A 20,223-nucleotide genomic window follows, 5' to 3' on the forward strand; every position below is an offset into this window, starting at 1 on the left:
ACCCCCCTTGTTATGTTATGTTATGTTATGTTATATTGTGTCTTTTATAGCGCTCGGCTACTCAAAAAGAGTGTCCCGGCGCTTTATTGACAACCTAGGAAGACAAACACAGCACAACAGATTAAAAGAAGCAGGGTCAACAGGACACGCGAGAGACTAGGAGGCAAAAAGCCAGGTTTTCAGGCCCTTCCTGAAAGCCAGCATATTTGAGGTGCTGCGTAACGTCAGGGGCAGAGTGTTCCAAAGCTGAGGGGCCCGGAGCATAAATGAGCGATCTCCAATACGGGCCCTCCTCACACGTGGAACGATGGCAAGGAACTTCGACTCTGACCTCAAAGATCGGGCAGGACGATACGAGACTAGCCTCTTCTGAAGATATTTTGCCCCCGTGGCATAGAAGGCCTTGTGAGCAAGGGTTAGAGCTTTAAAAGCTATCCGCTGTCGGATAGGCAGCCAATGAAGCGACTGCAACAGGCCAGAGACTTTGACTCGCCTATGCAGGCCAAAAATGGCACGTGCTGCAGCGTTCTGGACCACCTGCATCCGTTGCAGGAGATATTCGGGCAGGCCAAGATATAGGACGTTGGAATAGTCCAGTCTTGACCCGATCAGGGCCTGAACCGTAATCCTCCTGTGGTCCTCGGAGAGCAACGGAAAAAACTTCCGAAGCATGCAGAGAAGCCCAAAGCAGGTGCCAGTGAGGGTAAGGATCTGAGATCTTAAAGTCAGACAGTTGTCGATTTTAACCCCCAGATTCTTAGCTGACTGAGACGACCGCCCCGGGGGAGACATGTCGGCCGGCCACCATACCTGCCAGTCTGGATCGGATTGACAACCGAAGAAGAGCACCTTCGATTTATCTGAGTTGCACTTGAGGCTGTTCAGTTGGAGCCATTTGAACACAGCCCCAAGGCACTCACGGATACTCTCTCCATCAAAATCCTCTCCTTTCCGGCAGGTAAAAAGCAGCTGGGTGTCATCTGCGTAGGATACGATCTGGGCCCCGAAGGACTCGCCCAGAATCGCCAGAGGGGTCATAAAGATATTAAAGAGAGTCGGGCTCAATACAGAGCCCTGTGGGACTCCGACTCCCAATGGCGGCATCTCGGCAGAGCTAGAGGAGGCCCAGACCGTCTGTCGGCGGTCAGCCAAAAAAGATGTAAACCAGCTGAGCACCGTCCCCCTCAGACCGATCTCATGGAGTCTGATGAGCAGATCCTCGTGGGGGACGGTGTCGAAGGCCGCCGACAAGTCAAGCATGATCAGCATGGCTCTACCACCCAAGTCTAACGTCTCCTTGATGGCCTCCGACACCTCCAGCAGCGCCGTCTCCGTACTAAGATTGGGACGAAAGCCCGATTGGGTGGAATGGAGCAGGTCGTGTGATTTCAGGAAATTGGAAAGCACGTTGTGCACGTGCTTCTCCACGGTCTTGGCCAAAGCGGGGAGAAGAGAGATAGGCCTATAATTGGCCAAAACCTCGGGGGCCAAGCCGGGCTTCTTAATGAGGGGGATAACCATCGCTTGCTTCCAAGCCAAAGGGACCAGACCCTGGCTCAGAGAGAGATTCAGAAGGGGATTGACCAGCGGATTTACGACTGAAGCCATCTTCGCCAAAAATTTGGCCGGGCATGGATCGAGCGGCGATCCAGATTTAAGGTTGGCCAGAAGAGTCAAAGACGAAGCCATTGAAATAGGTCGGGAAGTCAGATAAGACTGGCCCTAAAGGAACCAATGGAATTAGACCAGCCTTAGAACAAGGGAAGGCACCAGCCGGCCTCGGTGGAAAGGAATCTTGTATCAGCTTGATCTTTGTCGTAAAGAAGCATGCAAGATCCGATGCCCATGACTCTGTGGGAGCAGTCTGAGCCGCATTCGACCGTGGGGCAGTAAATTCCCTAACGATCGTGAAGATCTCTTTGCAAGAGTTTGAGGCATCCTCAATCCTCCTGGCAAAGTAGCTCTTTTTCTCAAGGAAAATATCTCGGTGGTATGCTTTAACCACGTTTCTGTATTGAAGTCTGGCGGCTGGACTATACTGCGCTCGCCAGGCCCTTTCTGCCACTTTGCACTGCCTACAAGAAGCAAGCAGCGCACCAGTAATCCAAGGAGCAGAAACCCGTTTGGGCAGTGAATGGGGGGTCCTCAAAGGGGCCAGGTCATTCAGCCTGTCCACAAACCAGGCCTGCAAGGATTCCAGGTCCCTCTCCAAAACCCCTGTAAGAGGGCAGGGATGTTCACAGAGTGCCTGGGACAGCATTTCAGGAGTCACCCGGTGAAATGCCCTAGACGCGGATCCTAGCTGCCTGGGGGCACTACTCGGGGGTTTCTTCCTGGCTGGTATATAAAAGTAAACCAGACGATGGTCAGTCCATAAAACCGGCAGAAGTGCCGTCACCCCTATAGGGGAGGAAGAAAAGACCTGGTCTAAAGTATGACCTTTGTCATGCGTTGGTCCAAAGAGGAAGGGGACTAAGCCCAGAGGAGCCGTGATATCAGATAGTTTAATCACGTCTGGGTCCAAAGCATCGTCCATGTGAAAGTTAAAGTCACCAGCCAAGATGCAATGGTCCGCTCTCAGTGCCAACGCTGACATAGCAGACTGGAGCTCTTCGAAAAAAGTACCTGCTGGCCCAGGGGGTCTGTATACTAACAGTCCTTTCACTGACTGATAAGGCGCCAAAGATAGAGAGAAGGCAAGGGATTCAGACCCTTTGATAGCCTCAGTAGGAATGATAGAACATCCAACGGAGTTCCTCACCACGAGTGCTATGACACGCCGCCCCTTCCTTCCGATCTATCTTGCCTATAGATGCTATATTCTGGCGGAATCGCAGAGGCGATATCCGGGTTGGAAGAAACTCCGAGCCAGGTCTCAGTAAGCATCAGGCACACTGGTTTTTCCGTGGTCAAGAGGTCAAAGAGCTCCTGCGCGTGGCTGCGCACTGACCTGGTGTTTAATAGCATACAAAGATGCTTCACCGACGTCACCTCCCGGTGAGGGGGTGTCCGTGGAAAGATGCCTGGCGACCAGCCACAGCCCGGGCATCCACTCTTGCCTCTATAGCGACCAGGGAATACCTTAAAGCAACCGCACGATACCTTTTGTAGGGACCGTAGTTGTGAAGATGTATAGCGGGCCATAGTGGCTCCAGAGGATATAGGTCAGTCAAAACCAGGCCACCCGCCGCTCCGTCCGCCTCCGGGACGCTGACGGGCGCAGACGGGCAGGACTCTGGCACGACTCCGGCACAGCGAAGGCACGCCCGCTGCGCTGGTCCGCTGAGCGGAGGAGCGAGCTTTAAACAGGAGTCCCTGTGGACATCCGGAGCACTACACCGCTCACTAATGCAGTTCCTGGTATTCACCCCACTCCAAGATGGCGCCCGTTCCTAGCCCACCACCCGGAACCGGGAACCGGACCCGCGAAATGCGGTGAAAAACAATTAACGTGCAGGTAAGGGGCCTAGAAGCTGTCCGCTAAAAACAGGGTTTAATAAAACATAAAATAAATTAAATAGAAAAACTGGAGCGTTAAAAAAGAGGAGCGCGATAACAAAGCGCCCAGCGTTATTGCAGTCTTCAGGTGTCTTCAGAATGTTATCAAGGGCTATTCCCTCTAATGCTCGCCTTAAATAGGAGTCCCTGTGGACATCCGGAGCACTACACCGCTCACTAATGCAGTTCCTGGTATTCACCCCACTCCAAGATGGCGCCCGTTCCTAGCCCACCCCCCGGAACCGGGAACCGGACCCGCGAAATGCGGTGAAAAACAATTAACGTGCAGGTAAGGGGCCCTAGAAGCTGTCCGCTAAAAACAGGGTTTAATAAAACATAAAATAAATGAAATAGAAAAACCGGAGCGTTTAAAAAGAGGAGCGCGATAACAAAGCGCCCAGCGTTATTGCAGTCTTCAGGTGTCTTCAGAATTTTATCAAGGGCTATTCCCTCTAATGCTCGCCTTAAATAGGAGTCCCTGTGGACATCCGGAGCACTACACCGCTCACTAATGCAGTTTCTGGTATTCACCCCACTCCAAGATGGCGCCCGTTCCTAGCCCACCACCCGGAACCGGGAACCGGACCCGCGAAATGCGGTGAAAAACGATTAACGTGCAGGTAAGGGGCCCTAGAAGCTGTCCGCTAAAAACAGGGTTTAAAAAACATAAAATAAATGAAATAGAAAAACTGGAGCGTTTAAAAAGAGGAGCGCGATAACAAAGCGCCCAGCGTTATTGCAGTCTTCAGGTGTCTTCAGAATGTTATCAATCCTTGTAGAAGTGTAAGCTGGCACAACCTGTATACAGGTCTAGGCTGACACACTCTGTGTACATTTGTAGACTTGCACGCCCTGGGTATAGGTTTAGGCTGGCACTTCTCATGTACAGGTCTAGGCTGGCACACCCAAATACAGGTGTAGACTGGCACACCCATGTACTGATCTAGATTGGTACACCCTGTGTGCAGGTGTAGTCTGACACACCCTGTGTACAGGTGTAGGCAGGCACGCCTTGTGTACTGGTGTAGGCTGACACACCCATGTACTGATGTAGATTGGCATACTAGTGTGCAGGTGTAGGCTGGCACATCCTGTGTGCAAGTGTATCCTGGAACATCCAGTGTACAGGTGTCGGCTGGCACACCCAAATACAGATGTAGACTGGCACACCCATGTACTGTTCTAGATTGGTACACCTGTGTGCAGGTGTAGGCTGCCACACCCTGTGTACAGGTGTAGGCAGGCACGCCTTGTGTACTGGTGTAGGCTGACACACCCATGTACTGCTGTAGATTGGCACACCCAGTGTGCAGGTGTAGGCTGGCACATCCTGTGTGCAAGTGTAGGCTGGAACATCCAGTGTACAGGTGTCGGCTGGCACACCCTGTGTACATGTGTAGGCTGACACACCCATGTACTGGTGTAGATTGGCACACCTTGTGTGCAGGTGTAGGTTGGCACATCCTGTGTACAGGTGTAGGTTGGCACACCCTGTGTACTGGTGTAGGCTGACACACCCATGTACTGGTGTAGATTGGCACACCCTGTGTGCAGGTGTAGTCTGGCACACTCACCAGTGCAAGCCAGAGGAAAGTCCTAACAGCCACAATTCCCCGCTATGGAAAAAAACTCTAAAACAATTCTTATATTGAAAATGGTAGAAGATGATTCCCCAATTTTCTGGCAGACCTGCCTTCCACATTTTCTGTACAGTTCTTATTAAAAAGAGTCGAGGAAAGAGAGAACTCAGGGGCTTATGTACAATGAACTGGCAGAGTGCAGGTAATCACCCAAATTGCTAACGCTGCGTTCCTTCAGTTAAAAAACGCAGGGATGCACCGTATTTACGATGATACGGTGCACCCCTGCGCTTTTCCTAGGGCTGGCACTAAATTAAGCTGCACAGGCACCTAAGTGCAAGGGTGCCTGCATTGGGGGGAATGATTTTTTTTATGTGCAGGAAGGTATGCCTTCCTGCATAAAAACAATCCAGAATGGCGACTTGCACCTCCTATGTGTGCTGCGATGTGCAGCAAACATAAAAGTTGCAAATCGTCATTTTTCTAATGATCGTTTATGCGCAGGAAGGGACACCTCCCTGCACAGAAACACTCATTCATGGCATTTCCCTGTTTCTATGTGTGCATCACAATGCAACACACATAAAAACAGCAAAAACGAGGAGTTAGTAACCATTTCTCCTTGTTTCGCCATGTTAAGACCAGGTTTTTTTTTCGCTCTTAATTTTGGCACTGCCCCGTATTTACGCCGCCCATGTAAACAGTGAGCATCGTTTTAAATCAATGGGTGTTGCAGCGGAATACCCACCGCAACACCCACTGCCCGCCACTTTCATGCTAAATGTTTCGTGAAAGGAAGCCTTACTCACATGGCGGCGTTAAGCCCTTTTACAGATGCCCCTCAGTGTCCTGCCTCATGCCTTGTCGGGCATTAGTGAGCGGGGTCACAAATGAACAGAGTTTTTGTTTACAAGAATTTGTTCACTAGTCCATAGCTTGGAAGTTGCTATCAAGTAATTTGAGGTTTCTGGTATAACTTCCTCTGCCTGTTTTTCCTTCTTTAAGATAACATTTCTTAACCCAACTGTAAGGAGGGATTTCCTTACTAAAGAAGTATCCTATTGACTTCTCACTTAAAGTCCATGTGCAACCTTCAACAATTGATTGCACAAAACCTCCAGTTTTTCCTTGTGGACAGTGCATGCCACTCCACCCCACACAGTGCCACTCCACGCAATGCCACTTCACTCCACTCCACACAATGCTACTCCACCCCACACAGTGCCACTCCACGCAAAGCCACTTCACTGCAGTCCACACAATGCCACTCCACCCCACACAGTGCCACTCCACGCAAAGCCACTTCACTGCAGTCCACACAATGCCACTCCACCCCACACAGTGCCACTCCACGCAAAGCCACTTCACTGCAGTCCACACAATGCCACGGCACTGCACTCCACTCTATCCTATGCCATACAATACTGATGCACTCCACGCAATGCCACTCCACCCCACACAGTGCCACTCCACTCAATGCCACTCCACCCCACACAGTGCCACTCCACGCAATGCTACTTCACTCCACTCCACACAATGCCACTCCACCCCACACAGTGCCACTCCACGCAATGCCACTCCACCCCACACAGTGCCACTCCACGCAATGCCACTCCACCCCACACAGTGCCACTCCACGCAATGCCACTTCACTCCACTCCACACAATGCCACTCCACCCCACACAGTGCCACTCCACACAATGCCACGCCACCCCACACAGTGCCACTCCATGCAATGCACTCCACTCCACTCCACTCCACACAATGCCACTCCACCCCACACAGTGCCACTCCACGCAATGCCACTTTACTCCACTCCACCCCACACAGTGCCACTCCACGCAATGCCACTTCACTCCACTCCACACAATGCCACTCCACCCCACACAGTGCCACTCCACGCAATGCCACTTCACTCCACTCCACACAATGCCACTCCACCCCACACAATGCCACTCCACGCAATGCCACTTCACTCCACTCCACACAATGCCACTCCACCCCACACAGTGCCACTCCACACAATGCCACTTCACTCCACTCCACACAATGCCACTCCACCCCACGCAGTGCCACTCCACGCAATGCCACTTCACTCCACTCCACACAATGCCACTCCACCCCACACAGTGCCACTCCACGCAATGCCACTTTACTCCACTCCACCCCACACAGTGCCACTCCACACAATGCCACTTCACTCCACTCCACACAATGCCACTCCACCCCACACAGTGCCACTCCACGCAATGCCACTTCACTCCACTCCACACAATGCCACTCCACCCCACACAATGCCACTCCACGCAATGCCACTTCACTCCACTCCACACAATGCCACTCCACCCCACACAGTGCCACTCCACACAATGCCACTTCACTCCACTCCACCCCACGCAGTGCCACTCCACGCAATGCCACTTCACTCCACTCCACACAATGCCACTCCACCCCACACAGTGCCACTACACACAATGCCACTTCACTCCACTCCACACAATGCCACTCCACACAAAGCCACTTCACTCCATTCCACATAATGCACTCCACTCCACACAATGCCACTCCACCCCACACAGTGCCACTCCACACAATGCCACTTCACTTCACTCCACACAATGCACTCCACTCCACACAATGCCACGGCACTGCACTCCACTCTATCCTATGCCATACAATACTGATGCACTGCACGCAATGCCACTCCTCGCCGCATAATGCCACTCCTCTACACTCTACGCCACGACACTCCACACAACTCAACTCCCACAAAGCCAATAAATCTAACAAATTTGGGACCTGTTGGCTTTGCCAATGCTTTTTCTTTTAAGCAGCCACTTGTACATCACAAAGGAGCTACCCAGGCACATTACTGCTTCCAAATACACACATCTTATGCGAATAACTTGTTGTAGTTTCTTAAACACCAAATATGGATGAATTAATGTCATAGTTATGCGGGTAATGTGTGTCCTCTTGTTTAAGTACAAGGTCACGCTTCAAGGACACTATTCCGGGTTGTGTCAGTCATACATTTTTGTTCCATGTATTTGTGCAGTGCCTGCGCCTTGCAGTTAATGGAGACCGACTTCTACTAAATAATAAATTAGGTTTTGTAAAAGTAACTGTGTCTGACAAAAATATGTATTTATGGCAATCTTCACACCTGTCAGTCTGTGACGCGTTAATGGATTCATTTGAATCCCCCACGAAGTGATTCAGTCCATGAAACGTGTCGGCAGAGATTGTGCACAATAACATAAAACCACACAAAAAACACGAAAGGAGTGCGAGTGGCTGCAAGCCGTTATTTTATTGATTGATAACCCACGTGACTCAATGCCAGGCACATGTGTGTGCTCTGTCATGCCTCGGACGGACCCCCCTTCTTTCTGAGACATGTGAAGGTGTGATGTGTTGTGGGTCCGCGGAAGGCGCTGGAATCCTCTCTTTGGGGCCTCACCTGTGTGCAGATCCTGGGACAGCTGCTGGCCTTGCTGAGAGTGGTCACTCAACCAAGGCAAAGGCACTGTAAGCATTATGGGATGTGTGTTGCCATGGCACTGAGCAGTAAAGGTGCTCTTGACTTTGCTTGGTTCACTTTCCCTTTTCAAGCCCTGAACCATCTCTGAGTGGCCGGTGTGTCACTGACTCCACAGTGTGGCTGGTCCTGTGAGTCAGAGGCTGCTTCATCATGTGCCTGCGGCAGAGCTCTTTGCTGGGGCACTGGCCATGGACTGACCGACGGACAGACAGCCTGGCCCCCTCCCGGAGCCAGGACCCGAGTCCCAGAGTGAAGAAGAAAGGCCTTTGATGCTTGCACCGTGCTAACCCGGAGACTGTTTTAGTTCTCTTCGTGTTCCCCAGAGAGAGACCTCTGCTGAACTGGAGCATCTGCGCGGTGTGACCTCAGAGATGAGGTTTACACTGGGCCAGAAGCTGATCTTTGTGTGGGTACCCCGAGAAGCCCCCTTCCCCCCCCCCCCCCACCCCCCCCCCCTCCCTGTGCTCACAGCCTTCTCGGGCATCTCTGTGTCCTGGCCATCCGCTGAAAGCTGCATCATTCAATATTCTTTTTTGACTGCTTTCGCCCTGTTGATAGCTGCTGTCTGTTTGTGTGCCACTGATTGTCCCAGGTGTGCTGTCCTGGGGTTGAAACCCCCTGCATCCCACACATTCCCCTAAGTGTCCCACCGGCTGCAGCAGAGCGCCTTAAAGCTGGCACACTGAACAAGCACTGCCACACTCAACTGTGCACATAGAGAGCCCGCCAAGGATAGACCCTGTGTCTGTATCCAACTGGACATGAGAGACCGACCCGCCCAAAGTCCCAGGACTCTGACCTTCTTACTCTTTGACTGTTGGTATGTCACAGTATGGTGTGCAGACAGAATATCGAGTAGCACAAATATTGAGTAATAAATATTGTGGTTCAGAAATATCGACAGCAAGAAAATCATGATCAAGAATATCAACTTACGGTAAGTAATATCAGTTTTTTTAAATATCAAAGTTTCCAATATCGTTTGCAAAAATATAGTTGTTGAAAATATCGTTTTTAAATTAATGTTATCTATTTTAGTATATATTTTATATGTATGTGATGTATGTTTTTTGTATAGGAGTTTATTTTTTATTTTTAAAATATGCGTTAAGTCGTTAGTAGTTATTAATATTTTTTATTTGAATTTTGTGTTGTTAGTTCTGCAGTGGGTTCTGGGTTTATAAGGGAATAGAGTGGGAAGTAATTTTAATAATATTAAATTAATTGATTACTTATTAATATTTGTTTAATTCAGATTTTATAGTTTTAAATGTGTAAAGTAATTTATTATTAATTATTTAATAGTTGTTAATTAATTTTATTTAATTAAGTGGTAGTTATGTATGGTAATTGTGTAATCATGTTAGGTGTGTGTTATGCTGTTTATAGTTGTAAAGGGTGGGAAGTAATTTATTTTTAATTTATGAATTAATAATTGGTTGTTGATTAATTTTAATTAAATAATTGATGGTTAATTATGGTATTTTTGTAAATAATTTTAGGTGTGTGTTTTTGTTAATTGATATTAATTAAATTAATTAAATTGTTATTATGGTAATTGTGTAATTAATTGTAGGTGTGTGTTGTGATGTTTATAGGAGTAGAGGGTGGGAAGTAATTTGTGTTTTAATTAATTAATATAAAGTTGTTAATTAATGTTCATTATTTGATATTTATTTTAGGTAATTGATTTTTATGTGTTGTTTTTACTTTTCAAGGGATAAAGGGTGGGTATTGAATACATTTTAATTACTTTAGTTTTAGTTGTTAATAGTAATAGTTTTTAATTTAAAAATACGTTTTAATTGTGTTTTATTCTTTTATAGTTTAATTTAGGTGTTTGTTGTGGATATTATAGTGTTAAAGTGTGCGTAGTCAATTAATATTTATTAGTTTTTATTAATATTATTTTGTAATTGATTATTAATTATGTTAATTATAGAAGTACATTGAATTTAAAATAACAACACTTTCCCTACTGTTGCACTCACTGGAGTTGAATAGTAATTCTTACCCCTCCGCTATCCAACACTTTCCCTATTGATGCACTCACTGGAGTGGGAATAGTAATTTTAACCCCATTGCTATCCCACACTTTTCCTCATGTTCAACTCACCAGAGTGGGAATAAAAACTTTTACCCCTCCACTCTCCAACACTTATCCTACTGTTGCATTTAGTAGAGTGGGAAAAGTTATTTTTACCTCTCCGCTGTAAAACACTTTCACTATTGTTGCCTCTTTGGAGTGGTAATAGTAATGTTTGCCCCTCTGCTATCCAACACTTTCCCTATTGTTGCTCTTACTGGAGTGGGAATAGTAAATTTTACCCATCCGCTATCCAAAACTTTCTCTACTGCTGCACTCACTGGAGTTGGAATAGTAATTTTTACACCTTTGCTATCCAACACTTTCGCTCCTATTGCACTGATTGTATTGTGAAATTTAAGTGTCATTTTTTTAATAGATTAATATTTAAATTCATTATTGATTTTTGATTTTTAATTTTGAAATCATTACTATATATTTTATTTTTTATATTATTTTAAACTTTTAACATAAATTTAAATAAAAGTTTTTAAAATGTTTTAAAGTAAATATTTATGTATAAATTATTGTTTGTGTGTTTTTCATGAAGTTTATTTGTTATATTTTATTAAAATGTAGATTACATTTATTTTATTTTGTTAAAATTATATTTAATATTTAATATATATTATCTTATTTTATATTGATATAAATGTCGATATTTTATACATCTCAATTTTTTACATTGATATTTTTTAGTCGATATTTTTGTACTTACCTGTTTAAGTTTAGGAGTCATAAATTTTGCTGTCTATATTTTATACTCGATATTTTTAACATTACATTTTTTTATGTCTGTGTTGTGTCAGTGAACCTCACAGTATAGCCTATTTCATCCCATTGAAACTGCTCTGTGTTAAGTTAACGAAAGCTTCAATAATATACATGTGGATTCATAAGTGGACAATTCTTCAGAACATGTTTATTCTGGACTCAATTTCACCAATGTTTTTTTTAATAAACTTTGCAGAGGATGAAAACCAGAGTTTATCATATTAAATTTGTAACAATTGAAACACTATTTTTATTGCTTTCTTTCTTTCTTTCTTTCTTTCTTTCTTTCTTTCTTTCTTTCTCTCATTCCTCTTTCCTTCCCTTCGCTTTCTATTTCTCTTTCTTTCTCTGCTCCTTTCTTTCTTTCCTTCTTTCTTTCTTTCTTTCTTTCTTTCTCTCTTTCTTTCTTTCTTTCTTTCTCTCTTTCTTTCTTTCTTGCTTTCTTTCTCTTCCATTCTTTCTTTTCTTTCTTTCTTTCTTTCTTTCTTTCTTTCTTTCTTTCTTTTTTCTTTCTTTCCTTCTTTCCTTCTTTCTTGCTTTCCATTTTATTCTTTCATTCATTCTTTATTTTTTCTTTCATTACTTCTTTCCTGATTTTTTCTCTCTTGCCTTCTTTCTTGCATATCTGCTTCCTTCTTTCATGCTTTATTTCTCTATTGCCTTCTTTCCTTCCTTTCTTTTTCCTTCTTTCTTGCTTTCATTCTCTGTTGCCTTCTTCCCTTGTAACATTTCTCATTTCTTTCCTGCTTTCCTTCTTTCTTTCTTCCATTTTTTCCTTTTTTCACTTTTGTCTTTTTTCTTGATTCTTTTTTCTTTTTTTCTCTCTTTCTTGTTATTCTCTTTGTTCCTTAGTTTCTTCTTTCTCACTTCCTTTCTTTTTTGTTCTTTCCCGCTTTCTTACTGGGTCTGCGGCCCTCTGCCACTCATTGTAAGCCCAGCCTTTTTATACCGTGAGGCCTTTAAATGTCTCTCTAATATCATGGGTCACCCTCTTCTATATATCGTAGGTATTTCTATCTATCTCCCTCTCGCAGCACAGCCTCCCTCCTCCTGGAGTGGGCTCTTCTTACCCCTGTAGTCTTTACATGACTCTCTCACATCACATGTCTCACCCATGCAATGTATCTGTTGGACAGGCCCCATGAAGGGCTCGCTCCCTCCCCGCATGACAGGGCCCGGACAACGGCTCTCCAGGTGCTACCCACAGAAGCAACCCGCAACCCGTCCCCTACGGGACGCCTGCTCCCGGATATCTCTGTATCACTGGCCCGGGCCACCGTCAGCACCATTGCCCGGCCCAGCCGCCATCTTGGACCCTGCACCACGCGGCCGCGTGGCCTCAGCTCAACCCCAACCCTGGGCCTGGCCAGGCCCCGACATCCCGGCACCACCATCCACCCAGGAGGTGAACGGACCACTTGGCAGGTCAATGGGAGAAAGAAGTATCGATGGCTCTCCCCCGCCAGGTGCCGATCGCCCCCAGCCTCCCCGGGCGCTGGCTCCACCCCCCTGCTGGGTGTCTGGACTCCCTCATCCCGGACCTTCTGACCTCCCAGAGCGAGGGTCCGGACATCAAAGGGCGCCAGACCTATAACTGAGGCAGCTCCAGAGCAGGAAGGCAGTTGTATCCTGGAGTCGAGAGACACCGTGAAGAACTCATCCTTGACGGACTGCTGGCGCTGCCGCAGCCCTGCCTTGTGAACTGTTGTCCTGCCTGCTGGCGCTGCCGCGGCCTTCTGCAACCTTCATCCTCGTGGGACCTGCCGGCGCTGCCGCGGCCCGTTGCAACCTTCATCCTCGTGGGGACCTGCTGGCGCTGCCGCGGCCTCTTGCAACCACCACCTTCGTCGGGACCTGCTGGCGCTGCCGCGGCCCGTTGCTACCTACGACCTCCTCGGGACCTGCTGGACCTGCCGCGGCCGACCTTCCCGAACGCCGAGCTCGAGGATTGTGAGCTACCCATCGCCTCATCTCAATACCAGATTGGTAACAAGACTGTCCCGCTACCCCCTTTCCCTTCCAGAGACTAGAATTGAGAGGATCCTCGTGTCCTGATCTCATTGTACCGTATTACCTTCCTTTAAGAACTGCATATAAAGAGCGTAACCTTATCTTTGTGTGGTGTCCATCTGTGGGGGGGGAGTTACTTGTCTGTACGATCGCTGGAGACGGCCCTCACCGGAGGCCTCTCCCCTTGTCCTCGGCCGACCCCCCAGGTCCCCGTCTAACATTGGTGGCCAGCGGGGCGATCCGAACCAACGCATAATCGTACAGAGAGTAACTCACCCCACGACTAAACCACAATGACGACCAAAGAGAGCGGATCTACAGAGAAATTCCAGATGGAAAAAATAGAAGAGTACAGCCACCGAGAGCTAAAACAATTTTGTATAGAACTAGGCATTGCTACAACCGGTCTGAGCACGAAAGATGACTTCAAACACGCCCTAGAATCCTGGGCAGAAACAAATGCCGCCGGACCCCGGGACCAAAACATCGAAGCACCAGAGACAAACACCACTCTGACGGAGGAAAGGAGATCGGGTCTCTCCCGGGAAGAGATCCAAGAACGAGAAAAAAGCAGACTACACGAATTAGAGTTGGCAGGCACGGCTCAAGTTGGACGGAGAGCTGAAACTGGCGGAACAAAAGATAAACTTAGAACACTTACGGTTCCGAGAAGAGCGGGAAGAAAAGCAAAGACAGAGAGAACTCGAAGAGAAAAGACTGGCATACGAACACGAGCGCAAGCTAGCAGAGATAGAAATGCGGAAACAGAACAAAGACCTAGGGGTGCCCGAGCAACCGCGCACCCCAGGCGCTACCCAACAAAAGGTCCACATCCCCAAAGATGTGGTCCGTGAATATTATCGGAACGACGACATACAGCAGTGGTTCAAGGCCTACGAGATCGCCATGACCTCCCACCGGATCGATCGAAGTGACTGGGGAGCCGGTCTATGGGGGAGGTTCGTCAATGAAGGCCGCGATGCCCTGCTACAGCTCCCGGACCATCAAATGACGTCCTACGACCACATGAAGGCCGCCCTCCTCACTCGATATGGGCTTACGCCCGAAATGTACCGCCAGAGGTTCCGCGACTGCACCCGGATCCTAGGGTACAACTTGGGTAGAATATGTGAACTATTTCAGCCGAGCCTTCGAGGGATGGATCAAGGGTAGCCACGTAACAACCTACGAGCAGCTCTTCAACCTCATTGTGTGGGAGCACCTCTCCAACAACTGCTTCGTCGAGCTCAGGCAGCACCTCCTCGACAGTAAATTGACTAAACCGCGGCAGCTCGCCGCTGAGGCTGACCGATGGGAAAGCACCCGAGTGGCCCGGAGTGGGCCAAACGAGCAGAACAGAACCAACCAAGGTCATCATCGTCCCCGAGGAGGAGGAGGAGGCCAGGGCCGGGGCAGAGACGCCGTCCCGGCCGCTCCCGCTAACAACACCCCGCCCCCTGCCGGCCGGGGCAACCCCCCGATGCGCCCGGGGTTCCGAGCCAATGTTACTTGTCACCGATGCCAGCGAGTCGGCCACTATGCCAGTGACCCGAACTGCCCAAAGAACCAGATTTCCGGGCCCCGCCAGGTAACTGCCGCCGCCCTAGGAGAAGAGTAAATCTCCGAAGAGCATGAAGAGTACGAGCAGGAGCAGCCCGAGTGGGAACCTGCCGCCATGGTCCTGGTTGCCTAGGGGGAAGAGACATGATCCCGCGGGCTCCCCTAACCGCCAACACCAGGAAATACAGCCAGTGGGTGAACATAAATGGGCGCAAGGCCGAAGCCCTGCGTGACAAAGGGGCCAGTGTGACGGCCGTCCGCTGTCACCTGGTGACCCCAGAACAAATCCTGCCAAACGTTCTTTGCCCCGTCCGATCGGCCGACAATTCTGAGAGCCTGTGTCGGATGGCCTGCGTCCCCTTCGCATGGGGAGGAGTGTCCGGTATGCTAAAAGTGACTGTCCGTGATGATGCCCCCGTGGACTGCCTCCTGGGAAACGATCTCGAGAGTTCCACGTGGGCGGCTGTTGAAAGAAGAGAGCACCTGGGGATGCTGGGCCTCCCGGACTGGGCGTGCGTAACAACCCGGTCCATGGCCGCCCGCACCATCCCCAGACCTGAAGAACCCGAATGGCCAGCACCTCCTCCCCCGATCGCTCCAGAGGAAGACACCGTCCATACCGACCCCCCGGAACAAACCCAAGAAGGGCCCGCTCAGCCCCAAGACCTTCCAGACCTGGCTCAGTGGCGTCAAGAAGGGGGACCCACTCAGGAGCAATTCCGGCAAGAGCAAAAGACCTGTCCCTCCCTCGAGGGACTGCGACAGCAAGCACTCGCCCAGAGCGCGGGAGACACCGCAGGGGCCCACTGGATCTATTGGGACAATGACCTACTGTACAGCGAACAAAGAATCGCGGAGTTGGGGGCCAGTCGAGTGCTGGTGGTGCCCCTCCGCTTCAGAGACTTCCTTTTAAACTTGGCACATGATGTCCCCCTGGCAGGACACTTGGGGCAAGACAAAACATACAACCGCCTGGTAACCCACTTTTACTGGCCAAAAATGAGAAATGACGTCTCCAACCACTGCCGGTCCTGCCCCACCTGCCAGGCCAGCGGGAAGAACGGCAGCAAACTCAAGGCACCCCTGCAACCATTCCCCGTTGTTACCACCCCGTTCGAAAGGGTGGGAATAGACATTGTGGGGCCCCTGGACACCCGAACAGCACAAGGGCATCGATTCATCCTGGTCCTGGTGGACCACGCCACCCGCTATCCCGAGGCCGTTCCCCTTCGAACTGTACCAGCACCAGTGGTAGGCCGAGCCTTAATGGGGATCTTCTCTCGAGTGGGCTTCCCCCGGGAGGTCGTCAGCGACAGGGGCACGAACTTTATTTCAAAGTATATGAAATCCCTCTGGCAGCAGTGCGGAGTCACCTACCGATTCACAACCCCCTATCACCCGCAAGGAAACGGACTGGTCGAGCGGTTCAACCGCACTCTCAAGGGGATGATCATGGGGCTGGAAGAACCCCTACGCTGCCAGTGGGACGTGCTACTCCCGTGCCTCCTCTTCGCCTACCGAGAAGTTCCCCAGAAGTCCCTCGGCTTCAGCCCCTTCGAACTCCTGTACGGACACCCCGTTCGAGGGCCCCTCAGCCTAGTTAAAGAAGAATGGGAAATGGCCCCCCTGAAGACCCCTCCAGACGTCTACAAGTACCTCCTGACCCTCCGCAATCAGACCAGGTGATTCAGAGAGATCGCCAAAGCCAATCTTGAGGCCAGTCAGGAGGACATGAAGAAATGGTACGATCAACATGCCTCCTCCATCGAGTTCGAGCCTGGTCAGCAGGTATGGGTGATGTCCCCTGTTGGACAGGCCCTATGAAGGGCTCGCTCCCTCCCCGCATGACAGGGCCCGGACACCGGCTCTCCAGGTGCTACCCACAGAAGCAACCCGCAACCCGTCCCCTACGGGACGCCTGCTCCCGGATATCTCTGTATCACTGGCCCGGGCCACCGTCAGCACCATTGCCCGGCCCAGCCACCATCTTGGACACTGCACCACGAGGCCGCGTGGCCTCAGCTCGACCCCAACCCTGGGCCTGGCCCGGCCCCGACATCCCGGCACCACCATCCACCCAGGAGGTGAACGGACCACTTGGCAGGTCAATGGGAGAAAGAAGTGTCGATGGCTCTCCCCCGCCAGGTGCCGATCGCCCCCAGCCTCTCCGGGCGCCGGCTCCACCCCCTGCTGGGTGTCTGGACTCCCTCATCCCGGACCTCCCGACCTCCAAGTGCGAGGGTCCGGACATCAAAGGGCGCCAGACCTATAACTGAGGCAGCTCCAGAGCAGGAAGGCAGTTGTATCCTGGAGTCGAGAGACACCGTGAAGAACTCATCCTTGACGGACTGCTGGCGCTGCCGCAGCCCTGCCTTGTGAACTGTCGTCCTGCCTGCTGGCGCTGCAGCGGCCTTCTGCAACCTTCATCCTTGTCGGGACCTGCTGGCGCTGCCGCGGCCCGTTGCTCCCTACGACCACCTCGGGACCTGCTGGCGCTGCCGCAGCCCGCTGCTACCTACGACCACCTCGGGACCTGCTGGCGCTGCCGCGGCCCGACCTTCCCGAACGGCGAGCTCGAGGATTGTGAGCTACCATCATCTCATCTCAAATACCAGATTGGTAACAAGACTGTCCCGCTACCCCCTTTCCCTTCCAGAGACTAGAATTGAGAGGATCCTCGTGTCCTGATCTCATTGTACCGTACTACCTTATTTCAAGAACTGCCTATAAAGTGCGTTAACCTTATCCTTGTGTGGTGTCCACCTGTGGGGGGGAAGTTACTTGTCTGTACGATCGCTGGAGACGGCCCTCACCAGAGGCCTCTCCCCTTGTCCTCGGCCGACCCTCCAGGTCCCCGTCTAACATTGGTGGCCAGCGGCGCGATCCGAACCAACGCGTAACGTACAGAAAGTAACTCACCCCACGACTCAACCACAATGAGAACAAAAGAGAGTGGACCCGCAGAGAAATTCCAGATGGAAAAACATAGAAGATTACAACCATCGAGAGCTAAAGCAATTTTGCATGGAACTGGGCATTGCTACCACCGGGCTGAGCACAAAAGAGGACTTCAAACACGCCCTAGAATCTTGGGCAGAAACGGGTGCGGCTGCACCCCGGAACCGAAACAGCGAGACACCCAAAACAAACACCACTCCGACGGAAGAGAGGAGGACGGGTCTCTCGCCGGAAGAGATCCAAGAACGAGAGAAAAGCCGACTCCATGAATTGGAGTCGGCGCGGCTCCGGTTGGACGGAGAGCTGAAACTGGCCGAACAAAAGATAAACTTAGAACACTTACGGCTCCGAGAAGAGCGGGAAGAAAAGCAAAGGCAGAGAGAACTAGAAGAAAAAAGACTGGCATACGAACACGAGCGCAAGTTAGCAGAGATAGAAATGCGGAAACAGAATAAAGATCTAGGGGTGCCCGAGCGCCCGCACACCCCGGGCACCACCGAACCAAAGGTCCACATCCCCAAGGATGTGGTCCGTGAATATTTTCGGAACGACGACATACAGCAGTGGTTCAAGGCCTACGAGATCGCCATGACCTCCCACCGGATCGATCGAAGTGACTGGGGGGCCGGTCTATGGGGGAGGTTCGTCAACGAAGGCCGCGATGCCCTGCTACAGCTCCCGGACCATCAAATGACGTCCTATGACCACATGAAGGCCGCCCTCCTCACTCGATATGGGCTTACGCCCGAAATGTACCGCCAGAGGTTCCGCGACTGCACCCGGATCCCGGGTACAACTTGGGTAGAATATGTGAACTATTTCAGCCGAGCCTTCGAGGGATGGATCAAGGGTAGCCACGTAACAACCTACGAGCAGCTCTTCAACCTCATTGTGTGGGAGCACCTCTCCAACAACTGCTTCGTCGAGCTCAGGCAGCACCTCCTCGACAGTAAATTGACTGAACCACGGCAGCTCGCCGCTGAGGCTGACCGGTGGGAAAGCACCCGAGTGGCCCGGAGTGGGCCCAACGAGCAGAACAGAACCAACCAAGGTCAGCATCGTCCCCGAGGAGGAGGAGGCCAGGGCAGGGGCAGAGACGCCGTCCCGACCGCTCCCGCTAACAACACCCCGCCCCTGCCCGGCCGGGGCAACCCCCCGATGCGCCCGGGGTTCCGAGCCAATGTTACTTGTCACCGATGCCAGCGAGTCGGCCACTATGCCAGTGACCCGAACTGCCCAAAGAACCAGACTCCTGGGCCCCGCCAGGTGGCTGCCGCCGCCTTAGGAGAAGAGCAAATCTCCGAAGAGCATGAAGAGTACGAACAGGAACAGCCCGAGTGGGAACCTGCCGCCATGGTCCTGGCTTGCCTAGGGGGAAGAGACATGATCCCGCGGGCTCCCCTACCCGCCTACACCAGGAAATACAGCCAGTGGGTGAACATAAATGGGCGCAAGGCCGAAGCCCTGCGTGACACGGGGGCCAGTGTGACGGCCGTCCGCTGTCACCTGGTGACCCCAGAACAAATCCTGCCAAACGTTCTTTGCCCCGTCCGATCGGCCGACAATTCTGAGAGCCTGTGTCGGATGGCCTGCGTCCCCTTCGAATGGGGAGGAGTGTCCGGTATGCTAAAAGTGACTGTCCGAGATGATGCCCCCGTGGACTGCCTCCTGGGAAATGATCTCGAGAGTTCCCCGTGGGCGGCCGTTGAAAGAAGAGAGCACCTGGGGATGTTGGGCCTCCCGGACTGGGCGTGCGTAACAACCCGGTCCATGGCCGCCCGCACCATCCCCAGACCTGAAGAACCCGAATGGCCAGCACCTCCTCCCCCGATCGCTCCAGAGGAAGACACCGTCCCTACCGACCCCCCGGAACAAACCCAAGAAGGGCCCGCTCAGCCCCAAGACCTTCCAGACCTGGCTCAGTGGCGTCAAGAAGGGGGACCCACCCAGGAGCAATTCCGGCAAGAGCAGAAGACCTGTCCCTCCCTCGAGGGACTGCGACAGCAAGCACTCGCCCAGAGCGCGGGAGACACCGCAGGGGCCCACTGGATCTATTGGGACAATGACCTACTGTACAGCGAACAAAGAATCGCAGAGTTGGGGGCCAGTCGAGTGCTGGTGGTGCCCCTCCGCTTCAGAGACTTCCTGTTGAACTTAGCCCATGATGTCCCCCTGGCTGGACACTTGGGGCAAGACAAAACCTACAACCGCC

Source organism: Lissotriton vulgaris, chromosome 11, assembly GCF_964263255.1.
Source record: "Lissotriton vulgaris chromosome 11, aLisVul1.2, whole genome shotgun sequence".
NCBI classification, from domain to species: Eukaryota; Metazoa; Chordata; class Amphibia; order Caudata; family Salamandridae; genus Lissotriton; species Lissotriton vulgaris.